The sequence below is a fragment of the Lissotriton vulgaris genome, unplaced genomic scaffold (genome assembly GCF_964263255.1).
Source record: "Lissotriton vulgaris unplaced genomic scaffold, aLisVul1.2 SCAFFOLD_723, whole genome shotgun sequence".
In the NCBI taxonomy this organism is placed as follows: Eukaryota; Metazoa; Chordata; class Amphibia; order Caudata; family Salamandridae; genus Lissotriton; species Lissotriton vulgaris.
In genome coordinates, this window is record NW_028240735.1 from 624052 (window position 1) to 641917 (window position 17866).

The 17866-nt window shown below is 50.1% G+C and overlaps 1 protein-coding gene across 1 annotated transcript in view; it reads left to right on the forward strand.

Annotated features, from left to right (window-relative positions):
- Positions 1 to 17866, forward strand: part of LOC147672889 (NACHT, LRR and PYD domains-containing protein 3-like) — a 664362-nt gene that overhangs the window by 497940 nt on the left and 148556 nt on the right. The gene's annotated exons all lie outside the window — the stretch shown is intronic.

Sequence of the window (17866 nt, forward strand, 5' to 3'; positions counted from 1 at the left end):
CGCCGCCTCGCTGGTGGGGGTGCCCCTGGGCATTCCGTCCTGATTCTCCTATCGGGGTCCGGGGGACCCGGGTGCTCACCCATCGATCGGCCTCGACGGCGAGTTTCCGTGGCTCGGTCAGTTTGCTGTCGAGTAGATGCTGCCTGAGCTCGACAAAGCATTTGTTGGAGAGGTGCTCCCATACGATGAGATCGAACAGCTGCTCGAAGGTGGTCACTTTGCTGCACTTATCCACCCTTCCAGTGCCCTGCTATAAAAGCTCACGTATTCCACCCATGTGGTACCGGGGATCTTTTTACAGTCTCGAAATCTCTGCCGGTACATCTCAGGAGTGAGACCATAACGGGTGAGCAGGGCATCCTTCATGTGGTCATAGGAGGACATCACGTCTTCGGCCAGTTCCAGCAGGGTGTCTCTTCCTTCGCTGACGAACTTCCCCCATAAGCCTGCACCAGAATCTTTTCGAGGTATGCGGTGCGCGGTCATGGCGACTTCGTAGGCCTTAAACCACTGCTGGATGTCGTCATTTTTATAGTATTCTTTGACGACATCCTTGGGAATGTGGACCTTCGTGTCGGCAGGAGGTGGGGGGCTTCGGTTCACAGTGGCGCCAGCTTCTTCGCTCTTGGCCTCGATCTCTAGTTCTTTGAGGCCACGCTTGTGCTCGAACGTGAGTTTCTTTTCTTCCAATTCTCTCTGCCTCCGTCTCTCCTCCTGGTCTCCTTGCAGTCGTAGTTGCTCAATGGCCATTTTCTTTTCTGCTAGTTGGAGTTCTCCGTCCAGCCGGAGTCGGGCGAGCTCCAACTCATGGAGCCGGCTCCTCTCCCGCTCTTGGGCGTTTTCGGGTGAGAGGTATGTGTCTCTGTTGGCGGTTCTTTCTTCCGCCGGGGCTGTATGGTTCTCGGGGGCACCTCTTGGACAGTGTCGCCGTCAGTTTGGGGTGGTGTCGCTCCGGCCTCCACCCATGTTTGCAGTGCTTCTTTAAAATCTTCTTTGGTGCTTAGTCCGGTGGTAGCAATACCTAAGTCTTTGCAAAATTGTTTGAGTTCTTTATGGGTGTACTCCTCCAATAGCGGTGTAGGAGAGTAGGGTCTGCAATCCTATGATCACCCAGATTTTTTGCTTTTGTTTCACTGGTTTACGACTTTCTCTGGCTGTGGGCCTGCCAATCAGACCCACAGCCTGGCTGTTCTCTTTCTAAATTACGAGATGTACCCTAGGTGCATTTACCAATTGGTACTGGGCCACCTTATCAGACCCTGTAACTCAGGGCATAGGTGTACCCAGGGCTGCCAGGGGCTGCAGCATGTATTATGCCACCCCTGGCTGGCTTCCCAAATTTGACCCAACTGGCTGCATGACAGCTGGGGCGAAGTCGTGTAATCACCCTTTGCTTTAGATATAGTAGCCCTATATCTAACCCTCCAATGGACACCCGAGTTCCTATCAGTCACTCCTATGGCAGGCCTTGACAATCCTGAGGGCAGAGTGCATGGGCTCGTGTGAACTAAGCTCTGGCCCGAGCCGAGCCCGGTTGCAGCTTGCGGAATCAAGACCCAATGGCTGTTCCATGATAACGCGTACCATATCGGTAACTTCGGTGTTGCGTTATCAAGACATGTCGAGTAAGGTGTCATACGAATCGGGATGCTGCCCTCTCACCAACTCTGGCGACGAGGTTAGCATTCCGCCCTTCTAGGGGGACACGACATGTACGTAACTGTGAACCCCGGTTAAAGTTAACTAAAGCCTCAGCTCCACAAAATGGATGCTGCCACCACAGACACGAGTCTGACCTCCTGCTGCTGGGAGTCCTTCCAGCGAGGAGCACTTGGACAAAGGGTTTCCTGTCAAGGGCGGTGTTCGCACCGTCCCAGACAGGGTTTGTGTATTCTGGGTAGGTAGGGCTTTTGCGAGAAGGTGACTGCGGAGTGGCACCCCGGTGCTCACTACGCATCTGCCGGTTAGAACCAGTTCCAGGGGCGACAGCCCTGGCCTGGGGAAAGTCCGGCAGGGGAGAGGGGTGTAACTACCCCCCTTCCTGGTCCCACCCTTAGGGCAGGACCTAGTCATGTACCCACCCCTTTCTTTAGGATAAAGGCCGGAGCGGGGACCCTTCCAAATTAGATCATCTTTGAATCAAGAACTACTTTCTACGAAAGGACATTCGAGACTCTTCTCAAGATTTCTCCCTTGTGGCTAAGGAGTAGTCACCCTGCATCAGCGGGCACCATCTAAGAACTCTGCGGTTTGCTGTAAGTCCTTCCTCAAGGAATCCGACGGCCCAGCTCGACGAGAACCGGCTTCCCTGGCACCTCTGACCTCTACCCACGTCATCAGCTCAGCTGTGATCTGTGGGTGCGACGAGACCTCGAGGGACCGGCCATCATCAGAACCTGCACGCTCTTAAAAACCAGCACGACCATCGAGGTAACTCTCTGGTGAGTGCTCTGGGGTCCGAGAAGCCCCGACCCTGAGCCGCTCCAGCACCGAAGTGCAGTCTCCCAGCATCTCCACGATCTGCGTGGGGCCCTTCTGCTCGCTGCTCAGCACGTTGTCTGGTCACTAGCCGCTGGCTTGTGTCCTTCTGTGACGACATCCGAAAATCAACACTGCCGATCTGGTTGCTCCAGACTGGCCCTTGCTTCCATCTTTTCGAGAAGCACCCCGGACCCTCCTGGTCCATTCAAGACGCCGACAGCGACATCCGTCGTGGGACAGCTCGCACCTCCACCGTGGTCGCCGACAACGCCTCCTGATCCGTGAGACTGCAGAGCCTAGCGTCGCCCACTCACCTGGTCGAGGTGACGGCCAACCGGTGCCTTCCTGGTCCCCTCTGACTACTGGCTAGTAGTACGAACTTGGTCCCCTCTGCTTTCAGGTTTCATCAATCTCCGATCCAGGCTTGGATCTCTACGAACTATTCATCACTGGTCGCCGGCCAGCAACTCCTTTTCTTCCGGCTCCTGGCTCGTCAGCGAAGACCCCGACGCCTGTAAGACTTGCAGCCGCAGCCCTCGTGGCTAGGTAACTCGGCATTTCGGTGCCTGCATAGCCTCCTTACTCTAGGGTCCCGAGTCCCTCGCTTCCGACTTGCCTTAACCTTTCCGTGTCCCCGGACACTTGTTTTAAACTGTGCACTTGAAGTATTTGCTAAAGAGATTTGGTTTGTGCTTAGTACCCTGTCCTCATAAAGAGTACAGGGCTGTTGTGATTCTTAATAAATATACTGTTTATTTTCATAACACTTGTGTGGTGTCCTTTCACTGGGTGTTCAAGGGGTACATGTGTGGTAAACAGCTGGCTTAACGCGCCCTCTCGAGTCTTTAGCCTTAGACTGCTCGTATCCACGCTACTAGGATAGCTGGTCTATAGGTTGACTTACAACCAAACACCATAAGGGTCGTTGGAACGATACATAGCGGTCGCTAGAATAGCGAACGTTGCATATCGGGCCAACTTCTCACATTGGTGAGCAGCGGTTGGGATTTGAGCTTGCTGTTGTTTTACCACACGTACCCTAAGAATATCTTGTTGAAAGATCACACAAGTACTGTTAGTACATATAACTAAAGCTTAGAATACTCTGAGTTCTACTGAACCAGCTGTTGTAGCTCCTCAAGGCTTAGCACACCTTGGCTACAACTCTTAGCAAGGGAAAAAGTAGGTAAACACATAGTGTAGGTAGGTGCATCACTTACACCACACTAGAAGCAGTATGTCGGACAAAGGAGGAAACTCTGAGTCTCCCCTTGTGTCAGTTGACCCTCCACAGGTCATCCCGTCAAGATATACTGCGCTTAACTTCCATGAGTTACGACAAGTATGTACCTCTAGGAAGATTAAGCAAGGGGCTAACCCCACCACCTCCTTTCTGATTGGTCTCCTGGAGACTTATGATGCCAGAAAGGCTGAGAAGCTTCTTAGCCCTTCTAATCCAGAAGGAGGCATGCCTCCCCTCGAGGGAACCCGGGACGATCCTGACCTCATTCACCTCGCAACTGAGAACGAAGATGGCGAGGAGGATGAGGATGAGGATCTCTCTGGGGACGAGGCAGATAAGGGACAGGTAGAAGTCGTCAGACTGACACGGTCCAACTTAAGCAGACATGATAGTGGTACTGGGGGACCCCCGGCGCTACTGTCAGGTGCGCTTAACATTGGGAATGGACGAGTTAGGTCGCTATCAAGAGGCTCTAACAGATCCCTTCGAACCAATGGCTCTCACAACTCTTCTCAAAGAGGGATGACATCCCCTCAGAGGAGAGTGTACGAAGCTAAGGAAAGGGCAGCTAATCTGAGGATCGAAAGGGAAGAACTTGCCCTGGCCAAAGAAAAGCTTGCTTTTGCTAGAGAGCAACAGTTAAGTGGGGCAGTCCCCACTGGTGGCAGCAATGTACCTAGTAATAGGGAAAAGAGTTTCGATACGAAACACCTTGGGAAGATAGTGCCCCCCTTTAAACAAGGGGACGACATCCACAAATGGATTACTGCTTTGGAGAGGGCCTGCACTGTGCAAGGTGTTCCCCAGAGTCAGTGGGCAGCTATCTTGTGGCTCTCCTTTGAAGGTAAAGGAAGAGACAAGCTTCTCACCACAAGGGTAGAGGACGCTAACAATTACCAAGTCTTGAAGAATACACTCGTTGAAGGGTTCGGCCTAACCACTGAGCAGTACAGGGTGCTGTTCAGGGATACCCAGAAAACGCAGGCTCAAGACTGGTCTGATTTTGTCGATTGTGCCACTAAGGCTTTTGAGGGCTGGTTGCTGGGCAGTAAGGTTACTGATTACAAAGGATTGTACAATTTGATGATGAGAGAACAAATTTTAAACAATTGTCAGAACCAGTTGTTGCATCAGCATCTTGTCGACTCGGATCTGACCTCTCCCCAAGAATTGGGGCAGAAGGCAGACAAATGGGTTCGTACGAGAGTTAAACAGAACCAGGGCCAGAATCAAGGTGGTCAGAAGAAAGCAGACCAGAAGGGTAAAGATTCTAAGGGGGAACAAAATGACCAGAAGTCTTCGACAGGTCCCCAACAACCCAAAGAGGGTGGGGGTCAGGCTCCCCAAAAGAAGAAAGAAGGCCAATCCAAACGATGGTGCCAGTACTGTAAAAGTAAATCTCACTGGTTTAGTGAGTGCACCAAGAAAGGAGGAGGGCAGACTCCTGCCACTGCAGCCCCTAAGGCACCTGTGCCCCCTAGTACAGTCAGCAGTGGTAGTGCGCCTCCCAAGGGTTTAGTAGGGTTAACCCTGGGTTCTGAGGGGCGTGACAACTTAGTTGGCACACTCACTCAGGCTGTCCTTGTCAGTACAGGGGACGTGGACGTGTCCCCTGACGTAAGCCCCAATACTTTGGGCAAATACAGACAGACGCCTTTCATAAATGGAACGATGGCTCAGGCCTATAGGGACACTTGTGCCAGCGTCACCATGGTGACGCCTAACTTTGTGGACCCTGGACAGATCATGCCAGGTACAGAATTCCTGGTGACCAATGCAAGCAATGTCACTACCAATCACAGTATGGCAATTGTAGCTTTCTCCTGGGGAGGGGTAACTGGCCAAAAGAAGGTTGTAGTTAGTCCAGACCTCCCAGTGGATTGTTTGTTGGGCAATGATTTGGAGTCGTCACAATGGTCAGAAGTGGAGCACCGGACTCACATGGAAATGTTAGGTTTGCCAGCACATGTGTTCGCTGTGACTAGGTCACAGGTCAGGAAATGCCCCACTGAACAGGTGCTGGATCCTGGAACAACGGACCAGACACCTCCCAAGAAAAAGAGCAGTAGGGTTAAGGCTGCGCCTTCCCCCTTGCCCCAGGTCGAGGATCAAGTCTCAGAGGAGGCTGACCTACAGGAATTGAGGGAAACTGAGCCGAGAGAGTTCGAACTTGATCAAGTTGAATTCTTGGGCTCAGGGGGACCCTCAAGGGAAGATCTGGGGAAGGACCAGTTAGACTGCCCTTCTCTTGAACCCCTCAGACAGCAGGCTGCTGCTGAGGCTGCTGGGAACGCCACAGGTACCCACAAGGTATACTGGGAAGATGGACTCCTGTACACTGAGTCAAGAGACCCCAAGCCTGGCATGACCAGGAGGCTGGTCGTCCCCTTGTCTCAGCGTGGTTTCCTACTTACCTTGGCCCACGAGATTCCCTTAGCAGGTCACTTAGGCCAGACGAAAACGTGGGACAGGCTTGTCTCGCACTTTCACTGGCCTCACATGAACGAAGATACCAAGGAGTTTTGCCGCTCCTGTGTCACTTGCCAAGCCAGTGGTAAGTCAGGTGGAACGACAAAGGCCCCCCTTATACCAATGCCTGTGGTGGGGGTGCCCTTTGAACGGGTGGGGATCGACATCGTCGGTCCCATGGAACCACCGACAGCATCAGGGCACAAGTTTATACTGGTGGTAGTGGATCATGCCACCAGGTATCCTGAAGCTATTCCCCTTAGGACCACTACAGCACCTGTTGTGGCAAGAGCCCTAGTTGGAGTATTCTCCAGAGTGGGCTTCCCTAAGGAGGTCGTCTCCGACAGAGGTGCAAACTTTATGTCGAGCTACTTAACTGCTATGTGGAAGGAATGTGGTGTCAACTACAAGTTCACTACACCCTATCATCCACAATGCAATGGGCTTGTTGAGAGATTCAACAGGACCCTAAAAGGGATGATTCATGGACTACCGGAAAAGCTTCGGCGTAGATGGGACGTCCTGATCCCCTGCCTCTTGTTCGCCTACAGAGAAGTCCCACAGAAGGGGGTTGGCTACAGCCCTTTTGAACTTTTGTACGGGCATCCTGTAAGAGGACCCCTGTGTTTGGTGAAGGAAGGATGGGAGAGACCTCTCAAAAAGCCTGCAACCAACATAGTGGACTATGTGCTCGGCCTCCGCTCGCGGATGGCTGAATACATGGAGAAGGCATCCGAAAACCTTAAGGCCAGCCAAGAACTCCAAAAAGCTTGGCATGACCAAAAGGCTGTCTTGACTGTTTACCAGCCTGGACAGAAGGTGTGGGTGTTGGAGCCAGTGGCCCCAGCAGCACTCAAGGACAAATGGTCCGGGCCCCACACCATCCTGGAGAAAAAGGGAGAGGTCACCTACCTGGTCGACCTGGGAACTCCCCGGAGCCCCCACAGGGTGCTTCATGTCAACAGGCTAAAAGCATATGTCGACAGGAAGGACATGAGTTTGCTCATGGCCCTAGATGAGGGACAGGAAGAGGAGAGTGACCCTCTCCCCGACCTGCTCTCTCAGAATCCTGACGATGGCTCGGTAGATGGTGTTGTCTTTTGTGGCAGCCTCTCCGAACATCAACAGAACGACTGTAAACAGGTTCTTCAGTCGTTCCGACATCTGTTTTCTCTGACACCCAGTCAGACCGATTGGTGCACCCATGAGGTCGACACTGGTGACAGCTTGCCCGTAAAGAGTAAAATCTACAGGCAGCCTGATCACGTTAGAGACTGCATCAAAAGTGAAGTGCAGAAAATGTTGGAGCTGGGAGTCATTGAACCCTCGGATAGCCCTTGGGCTAGTCCCGTAGTTCTAGTGCCGAAACCTCACACCCAGGGTGGTAAGAGAGAGATGAGGTTTTGCGTAGACTACAGGGGTCTCAATGCAGTCACTAAGACTGACGCCCACCCAATACCAAGGGCAGACGAGCTTATTGATAGGCTGGCTTCGGCCAACTACTTAAGTACGTTTGACCTGACAGCTGGGTATTGGCAAATCAGGTTAGCTGAGGACGCCAAGCCTAAAACCGCATTTTCAACCCCTGGTGGGCATTATCAGTTCGTGGTGATGCCCTTTGGTCTGAAAAATGCACCTGCCACCTTCCAACGGTTGGTGAATCACGTCCTTACTGGGCTGGATGACTTCTGTGCGGCGTATCTTGACGATATTGCTGTCTTTAGCTCCACCTGGGAGGATCACCTGGTCCACCTGCGGAAGACATTGGAGGCGCTGCAAGCAGCAGGCCTCACTATCAAGGCCACCAAGTGCCAGATAGGGCAGACACAGGTTGTATACCTGGGCCACCTTGTAGGTGGAGGTCAGGTTCAGCCACTGGAGAGCAAGATACAGTCAATCAGGGACTGGGCTCCTCCAACCACCCAGACTCAGGTTCGAGCTTTCTTGGGCCTGACTGGTTACTACAGGAAGTTTGTCAGGAACTATGGTTCCATCGTGACACCATTAAATGAACTGACAAGTAAGAAAATGCCAAAAAAGGTTCAGTGGACAGCGAGCTGTCAAAAAGCATTCGATGACCTAAAGCAGGCCATGTGCACGGCGCCTATCCTCAAGAGTCCGGACTACTCCAAACCATTCATTGTCCAAACAGATGCTTCTGAGTTGGGTGTGGGAGCTGTTCTTTCTCAACTGAATTTTGATGGTCAAGACCAGCCCATTGCTTTTATAAGCAGACGGCTGACCCCTAGAGAGAAGAATTGGTCAGCTATTGAGAGGGAGGCCTTTGCTGTGGTTTGGGCCCTGAAGAAGCTGAGGCCATACTTGTTTGGCACTCACTTCAAGATTCAGACCGACCATAAGCCCCTCTTGTGGCTAAATCAGATGAAGGGTGAAAACCCCAAACTGCTTAGGTGGTCCATTTCCCTACAGGGGATGGACTTCACAGTGGAACATAGACCTGGTACTGATCATGGCAATGCCGATGGGCTCTCCAGATATTTCCACTTAGAACAAGAAGACTCACCTGGTCAAGGTTAGCTAGTTGTTCCGACGTTTGGGGGGGGGGTCATGTAGGAGAGTAGGGTCTGCAATCCTATGATCACCCAGATTTTTTGCTTTTGTTTCACTGGTTTACGACTTTCTCTGGCTGTGGGCCTGCCAATCAGACCCACAGCCTGGCTGTTCTCTTTCTAAATTACGAGATGTACCCTAGGTGCATTTACCAATTGGTACTGGGCCACCTTATCAGACCCTGTAACTCAGGGCATAGGTGTACCCAGGGCCGCCAGGGGCTGCAGCATGTATTATGCCACCCCTGGCTGGCTTCCCAAATTTGACACAACTGGCTGCATGACAGCTGGGGCGAAGTCGTGTAATCACCCTTTGCTTTAGATATAGTAGCCCTATATCTAACCCTCCAATGGACACCCGAGTTCCTATCAGTCACTCCTATGGCAGGCCTTGACAATCCTGAAGGCAGAGTGCATGGGCTCGTGTGAACTAAGCTCTGGCCCGAGCCGAGCCCGGTTGCAGCTTGCGGAATCAAGACCCAATGGCTGTTCCATGATAACGCGTACCATATCGGTAACTTCGGTGTCGCGTTATCAAGACATGTCGAGTAAGGTGTCATACGAATCGGGATGCTGCCCTCTCACCAACTCTGGCGACGAGGTTAGCATTCCGCCCTTCTAGGGGGACACGACATGTACGTAACTGTGAACCCCGGTTAAAGTTAACTAAAGCCTCAGCTCCACAAAATGGATGCTGCCACCACAGACACGAGTCTGACCTCCTGCTGCTGGGAGTCCTTCCAGCGAGGAGCACTTGGACAAAGGGTTTCCTGTCAAGGGCGGTGTTCGCACCGTCCCAGACAGGGTTTGTGTATTCTGGGTAGGTAGGGCTTTTGCGAGAAGGTGACTGCGGAGTGGCACCCCGGTGCTCACTACGCATCTGCCGGTTAGAACCAGTTCCAGGGGCGACAGCCCTGGCCTGGGGAAAGTCCGGCAGGGGAGAGGGGTGTAACTACCCCCCTTCCTGGTCCCACCCTTAGGGCAGGACCTAGTCATGTACCCACCCCTTTCTTTAGGATAAAGGCCGGAGCGGGGACCCTTCCAAATTAGATCATCTTTGAATCAAGAACTACTTTCTACGAAAGGACATTCGAGACTCTTCTCAAGATTTCTCCCTTGTGGCTAAGGAGTAGTCACCCTGCATCAGCGGGCACCATCTAAGAACTCTGCGGTTTGCTGTAAGTCCTTCCTCAAGGAATCCGACGGCCCAGCTCGACGAGAACCGGCTTCCCTGGCACCTCTGACCTCTACCCACGTCATCAGCTCAGCTGTGATCTGTGGGTGCGACGAGACCTCGAGGGACCGGCCATCATCAGAACCTGCACGCTCTTAAAAACCAGCACGACCATCGAGGTAACTCTCTGGTGAGTGCTCTGGGGTCCGAGAAGCCCCGACCCTGAGCCGCTCCAGCACCGAAGTGCAGTCTCCCAGCATCTCCACGATCTGCGTGGGGCCCTTCTGCTCGCTGCTCAGCACGTTGTCTGGTCACTAGCCGCTGGCTTGTGTCCTTCTGTGACGACATCCGAAAATCAACACTGCCGATCTGGTTGCTCCAGACTGGCCCTTGCTTCCATCTTTTCGAGAAGCACCCCGGACCCTCCTGGTCCATTCAAGACGCCGACAGCGACATCCGTCGTGGGACAGCTCGCACCTCCACCGTGGTCGCCGACAACGCCTCCTGGTCCGTGAGACTGCAGAGCCTAGCGTCGCCCACTCACCTGGTCGAGGTGACGGCCAACCGGTGCCTTCCTGGTCCCCTCTGACTACTGGCTAGTAGTACGAACTTGGTCCCCTCTGCTTTCAGGTTTCATCAATCTCCGATCCAGGCTTGGATCTCTACGAACTATTCATCACTGGTCGCCGGCCAGCAACTCCTTTTCTTCCGGCTCCTGGCTCGTCAGCGAAGACCCTGACGCTGTAAGACTTGCAGCCGCAGCCCTCGTGGCTAGGTAACTCGGCATTTCGGTGCCTGCATAGCCTCCTTACTCTAGGGTCCCGAGTCCCTCGCTTCCGACTTGCCTTAACCTTTCCGTGTCCCCGGACACTTGTTTTAAACTGTGCACTTGAAGTATTTGCTAAAGAGATTTGGTTTGTGCTTAGTACCCTGTCCTCATAAAGAGTACAGGGCTGTTGTGATTCTTAATAAATATACTGTTTATTTTCATAACACTTGTGTGGTGTCCTTTCACTGGGTGTTCAAGGGGTACATGTGTGGTAAACAGCTGGCTTAACGCGCCCTCTCGAGTCTTTAGCCTTAGACTGCTCGTATCCACGCTACTAGGATAGCTGGTCTATAGGTTGACTTACAACCAAACACCATAAGGGTCGTTGGAACGATACATAGCGGTCGCTAGAATAGCGAACGTTGCATATCGGGCCAACTTCTCACAAGCGGTACCAGTCCAAAGCCTGACGATCGTGAGGAACTTCGTGTGAAATCTCCGAGGGAAGGTGCACCCCGCTTCATCGATCCTGTTTTCGAAATAAGTGGTCCGAAGATTTTTCCCGCGAAGATTCCCGCCTCCTGACGGCTGCAACGGACCGATGCCCTGACTGTCGACCTGTTTTGGCGCCTGGCGTAGTCCTTTGTACGGCGAGACGATAGACGGGCCTTCCTGGTGACGCCATTGTACTTTCAGTTAAGTATTTGTGGGTCGCCCCCAGTATCCTTGGTTGTTGTTGAAGCTTAGATGTTTTGCATGGTTCCATTGCATTTGTGGTGCTTAGTTGTTGATGCTTAGTTGTTATTTGACAGTTGCAATTGCCAAAAACCGAGGGTTTTGCCTTTCACGAAGATTTAGCGCTTCGATAACCCTTGAAGTTTGATACTTGGCTAGTGAGCAAGATGCCTAGCCGTAGTCGTTTCTTCGGTTTCTTTAAATGTTATAACACTGATTCCCGGTTGTAGGACTCGTGTCCGATACCTCCAGTTGGAACTCCAATTTATGAGCTCTATAGTCGACATGGTGTAGGCCCTATTATATATAATGAATATTGGGTCCGTTACACGAAAAACGATGGTGACCTCAGTTGGCCACCGCATGGAAGTTTTGAAATTACGATTTTAGATAATCTTGAAGCTAAATTGTTTAAAAAGAAAGCTAGGCCTGCCATGTTTGATTCCTTTCGGTTATGGCGTAAAGAGGCCAAGCAGAAAGAAATCAAACAGCTTAAGAAAAATAAGAAAGAAGGTATCATTACGATGATGCAAGGTGCAGATCAATATCAGCGAGATAAAGCAGAAAAAGAAATAGAAGTTTCTACTAGACTGCATCACATGAAGGTGGATAAATGTTATCCGGTTTTACCATCTAGTCATGTTAAAAAGGAAGATGATGTGAAGGAGGATCCCTTGTTAGCCTACTTATTGAAATCGCCACCTCCTTATGCACAGGGTGCTAAACCCCCTGTAGTTCCTCCTGTAGTCCCTCCTGTTGTTCCAGCGGCTGCTGGTCAGCCTGTTGTCGGTCCTGTGTTTGTCCCACCACCTGCTCCTATTCCTACTGCTCCGTTGCCTGTCCCTCCTCAGTCCATTGTCCCTGTTACCTCAACTGTCCTGGCTACCTCTGCTGTCCCTACGTTCACTTCTAACGTTGTTGCTCCTGTTCTTCTTTCTCCTTCTGTTCGTAATCGTATCCCTAACACTGTTGCTACCCTCTACTCCCCAATTTCTGGACCGTTATTTCGATCCGATGTCTCTGAAACTCCCCAGAGACGAAGTCAAATCCCTGGTGAAAGGGAGAGTGCCACGTTGGTAACTATGGCGCGTAGATGGATAAGACACCCTGCTAATTACCCTCTGTGCACGGTATTTGATACGTTTTCTCAGTTTAATGAGCCCACACAGAGATTCGTGTTCGAAGAAATGTGCAACTTCTTGAGAGAAGAATGGTATAATGATGACTTGGATAATGTACCGCCTGAGATGACGGAACTCCAGAGTAAATTTTCGAACAGTATGATTGTGGGGGGAAATGTACGACGTGCATTGGAGCGATTGTTAGCCTTTAGATCCACAGTGCCTTCTCGCGTGTCGTTTGATGACGACTCCTATGATCAGAAAACGAACTCTGGTCAATATCCTATGAGAGAGGTTCCGCCAGTATGGATGACAGGTGCTCCTGCTGCCAATCCCCCAGTTTTGCCACATTTCCAACGAGTTTGGATACACCTCCCATGGAAGCGATCAGAAGTCTTGCAGGTGAAACAATCTTTGCCTGACCCGCGCAAGAATCCGGCAGGTTATTATATGGAGCTATCCCAACTGGTGGATGCTTCTATTATGAACCTTGCTGACATCGACATGTTGTTTAGTAATGTCGTACCGCAACCAATTTGGGCGAAAATTTGCCAAGAGAATCATGTGAATGAGTTAGGCGGTGATTGGCCTGCACTGATAGCGGCTGATGGACTACAAGTTGGTGGGGCTAAGCCTGAGCAGTTAATTTTGGATCTGCCCCAGAAAATCATTACACTTATGAAAACACTTATGCCAGCGATGAGAGTGAATTGGGACAAATTGTCGGCTTGCAAGCAAAAGAAAGACGAGAGTGTTTCCGATTTCTTTACTAGATTTGAGGAGGCATTTGTCGATCATAGTGGTCAGGATATGAGTACTGAAGGAGGCCAGCGGTTGTTTGTTGATAAGTTTGTGTCAAATCTGTTGCCTGAGTTATGCAACAAATTGAAAAATTCAGAGAGTGCATGGGCTGTTTCAACCACTGCTCAAATATTAGCGACAGCTAAATACTACGAGAATAGGGAAAAGGAAGAAAGTGATCGTTCAGACAAGAAAACGAAGGAGCTCAAAACGAAGGTTTTGTTGCAGCAGGCATATCCTCCACGTTCGAATCAAAATGATTCACAACAGCAGTATCGACCACGAGCCCAGTCCACTAGGATGCAGTCGCGCTCTGACTCCTCTGACTCTAGATCTACGCTTGGGTATAATCAGTGTGCATATTGTAGGAAAGAGGGCCATATAAAATTTGACTGTCCCGCTTTACGTGATCGTTATAATAATGTTTCGGTCCGAGGAGGTCGTGGTGGTCCTCAACAGGCATCTAGAGGTAGAGGTCGAGGTTACGTTCAAAATCATGAGCGCTCTACTGTTTCATCGGACGCAAATAATTGTTTCGACCAGCGAAATGCGTGGTCCGATAAATCTGCACAGTACCATGTGGACGATTATTATGTTGAGCATGAGACTGTGGCAGACGACTGTTACTAGGACAGCCATCGACAAAGAGAGGGAGTAGTGTCAGTTCCGGTTGATCAGAGAGGGCCTTAGGTCGCGGTTGCCACATCTGGCGTAGTTGAGCCTTTTCTGTTGGACACTGGTGCAGCGAAAAGTTCCATCATGCATTCAAAACTCCCTGGCGCACCTTTGTCTGGCTTAACAAATGTTTCCGTTGGATTCTCTGGCGCCCCTGTTAGCAACCCTGTCTCTAGCCCTTTGCCCCTTATGATTGGTCCTCGTAAGCTAGAGGCTCCATTGATTCTATCTACTGGTTGTGGTGAGAATCTTTTGGGTTTGGATTTGTTAAAACGGTTATATGCGACTTTGTATTGCTCTCCTGAAGGAGTGGAGCTTACATTAGGTCAGAGAGTGATCTCTCCTATGTATTTGTCCATCGATAAGTTCCCACCGGAATTGAGTTCCCTTCCTGCATCGTTATGGGCCACGGGTCCCAACGATGTGGGCCTGCTGGATATTCCACCTTATGTGGTCCAGTTGAAAACAAATGTTTGATTACCACGTATACCTCAGTATCGCATCTCTCTTGATGGTGAGCGAGCGCTATTAGCGATCATTTATGACCTGATCGAAAAAGATGTCATTGAAGAAACTCGGGGAAATGCGTGTAATAGTCCTGTGTTACCCATCTTGAAACAAACCGATCCAACTAAACCTCCTGTGTACCGTTTCGTAATTGATTTGAGAGAAGTAAATAAAATAGTGATCCCACAGTTTCCTGTGGTGCCTGACATCACAGCTTTGTTAACCCTGATTCCAGCATCTGCCTCCTGGTTTACGGTGATCGACCTAAAGAATGCGTTCTTTAGTATTCCGATCGCTGAGGAAAGCAGAGACCTATTCGGATTCTCATTAGGTGGTCGCAGTTTTAGGTTTAAACGTGCACCACAGGGCTACTGTGAGAGTCCATCGATCTACAGCCAAGCCCTTAAAAGTCAACTTGATGCATTTGTGTTACCGACAGGTGCGGCTTTGATCCAATACGTTGACGACCTATTGGTGGCTGCAGATACCGAAGCTATTTGCAGAACTTCTACAGTATCATTGTTGCAACATCTATGTGACCTACATCACAAGGTGTCACCTTCTAAGCTGCAATATTGTTGTCAAGAAGTAACCTATTTGGGTCACTTATTGTCAAAAGAGGGGAGAAGGTTGACCCCAGAAAGAATTGCAGCAATTGCTCGAATGACTGTGCCAAAAACTCAGAGAGATGTGCGTGCTTTTCTAGGTATTACGTCATACTGCAGACAATGGATTCCAAATTTTTCATTGCTAGCAAAACCATTGTTAGCCCTCACGTGCAAGGATGTTCCGACTCCTTTGCCATGGACTGAAGAGTGTCAGAAAGGTTTTTCTGAATTGCGTGATGCGTTGTGTTCGGCTCCTGTGTTAGGCACTCCTGATTACAGTAAGCCGTTTACACTCTACTTTCACGAGAGGGATGGTTGTGCCTTGAGTGTTTTGACGCAACAATTTGGTGACAAACAACGTCCATGTGCATATTTTTCTTCGACCTTAGACCCTGTAGCTAGAGCGTTGCCGAGTTGTTTAAGAGCAACAGCGGCAGCTGCGGTGTCCATTCGACAGTCCGCAGGTCTGGTCATGGATAATATGCTTACGGTGATGGTTCCACATGCAGTTGACACTCTTTTGAATCGAACAAAAACTCAACATCTGACGAGCGCAAGGTTGTCTGGTTATGAGTTGACCCTTTTGGCCAGTCATATACGGATAAGCGTTGTAACGTGTTGAACCCAGCAACATTGTTGCCGGTTAGCATGGAATCAGATGATGTAGCACCACATGATTGTTACTTAAGAACCGAAGAAGAAACGAAAGGTCGTATTGACCTGAAAAACACTCCATTGGTAGATCCCGATGGTACTTTGTATGTAGATGGTTCATAATTTAAGTTGCCGAATGGTGATGTGACAACTGCGTATGCTATAGTGACGTTGAGTACGGTTGTGGAATCTGCGAGACTGAGTCAGAATTCGGCCCAGGCGGCTGAATTAATCGCACTGACGAGAGCGTGTGTGTTGTCCAGAGGAAAGCGAGTGAATGTGTTTACCGACAGTCAGTATGCATTTGGCGTAGCGCATAGTTTTGGTCGATTGTGGAGAGAAAGAGGATTTTTCACGTCGCATGGCACGAAGATCCAACACGGGCAGCTCGTGAACGACCTTTTGGATGCACTGACATTGCCTAAACAAGTGGCCATAATTAAATGCAGTGCGCATCGGAAAGTGACAGATGATGTTGGCCGTGGTAATGCGTTTGCGGATGAGATTGCTAAGGAGACAGCCAGAGATCTGACAAATCGAATATATGTTACGAGCTCAGTGAGATGGCCAGCGGAGACTAGCATGTGTGAGGACACAATTGAAAGTGTGAAGAAAATACAGAATGAGGCCACTGAGATGGAAAAGACTAAGTGGAAAGAAAGCACGGGGAAGTTAGACGGGAATGGATGTTGGGTTGACTTGACAGAAAAACAGAGATGGATGTTACCGGATGCATATGTGCTTGCTGTTGTTACAATGGCCCACGGCACGGCACATATTAGGGCGAAAGGCATATGCAAGTTGTTGTCTCCTGTATGGAAGAATGATGGGATTACTAGGTGTGCGGAGAGAGTGGTTAAGAACTGTATGGTATGTTTGATGTATAATCCTGGTAAGGGCACCCCCACTCCACCTGGTCACTTTGCTCCTCCTACATGTCCCTTTGAAGTTATCCAATTAGATTTCATCCATATGGAGAGATGCAATAATCTGAAATATGTTTTGGTTGTGGTTTGTGTGTTCTCCAGATGGATTGAGGCCTACCCCCTTAAGGATAATACTGCCCTGTCAACAGCAAAAGTCCTGCTCAAGGAATATTTCCCTAGGTATGGAATGCCACGGATTGTATGGTCAGATAATGGAAGTGAGTTTGTGGGAAGTGTGATGAAGAGTGTGTGTCGTGGCTTAGGCATAGTCCAAAAATTTCATAGCGCTAATCATCCTCAGTCGGCAGGTTTGGTGGAAGGATATAATGGCACCCTGAAACTGAAACTTGCCAAAATCCAGGCAACGACTGGTTTAGCATGGCCTGACGCTTTGCCCCTAGCACTCTTATCGACCAGGGCGACTGTGCACTCTCGAGTAGGGCTTAGCCCATATGAGATTGTGTTCGGCCGTCCTGCGAATATTTGGGGAGTTCCGAGACATAAGGAGTTTAACAGAATTGAATATCCAATGTTGATTGACTACCTTTATGATCTGACTGCTAAATTGAGTTTGATTCATCAACAGGTCTTTGAAGCTTTACCGGCACAAACAGAGGGACCTGGTCATTGGCTCCAACCAGGCGACTGGGTACTTACCCGAAATTTTGGACGAAAACGAAATCTCGAGCCAAGGTTTGTGGGTCCCCACCAGGTGCTACTGGCAACGAGGACGGCGGTTCGACTGGAAGGCAGAAAGCACTGGGTGCATGCCACCCACACCAAGAAAGTTCCGTTTCCTTTGCCAGCAGATGCATGGATCAAGAAAGGAGTCGCCTCGACAGAGACCAGCACGGTTCCGGGTTTTATGCCATTTAGTGATGCTCAACCTGTAGAAAACGATACAGTCCGAACAGACATCCCTGTTGAAGCATCTAGGACAAGACCTTTGTCAGCAACATTGGAGATTTCGAGCTCTGAACTATTGCCTGAACACTTGAATCCTGCTTTGCCATTTGAACCATTGTTTGAAGAGCAGACTCAACCAGGAAGAAGTCGATATTTTCTTCGACCGCGCAATAAGGACTAATAAAGTTTCATTTTTATTTTTTTATTAGCAGTATCACTTTACTGTT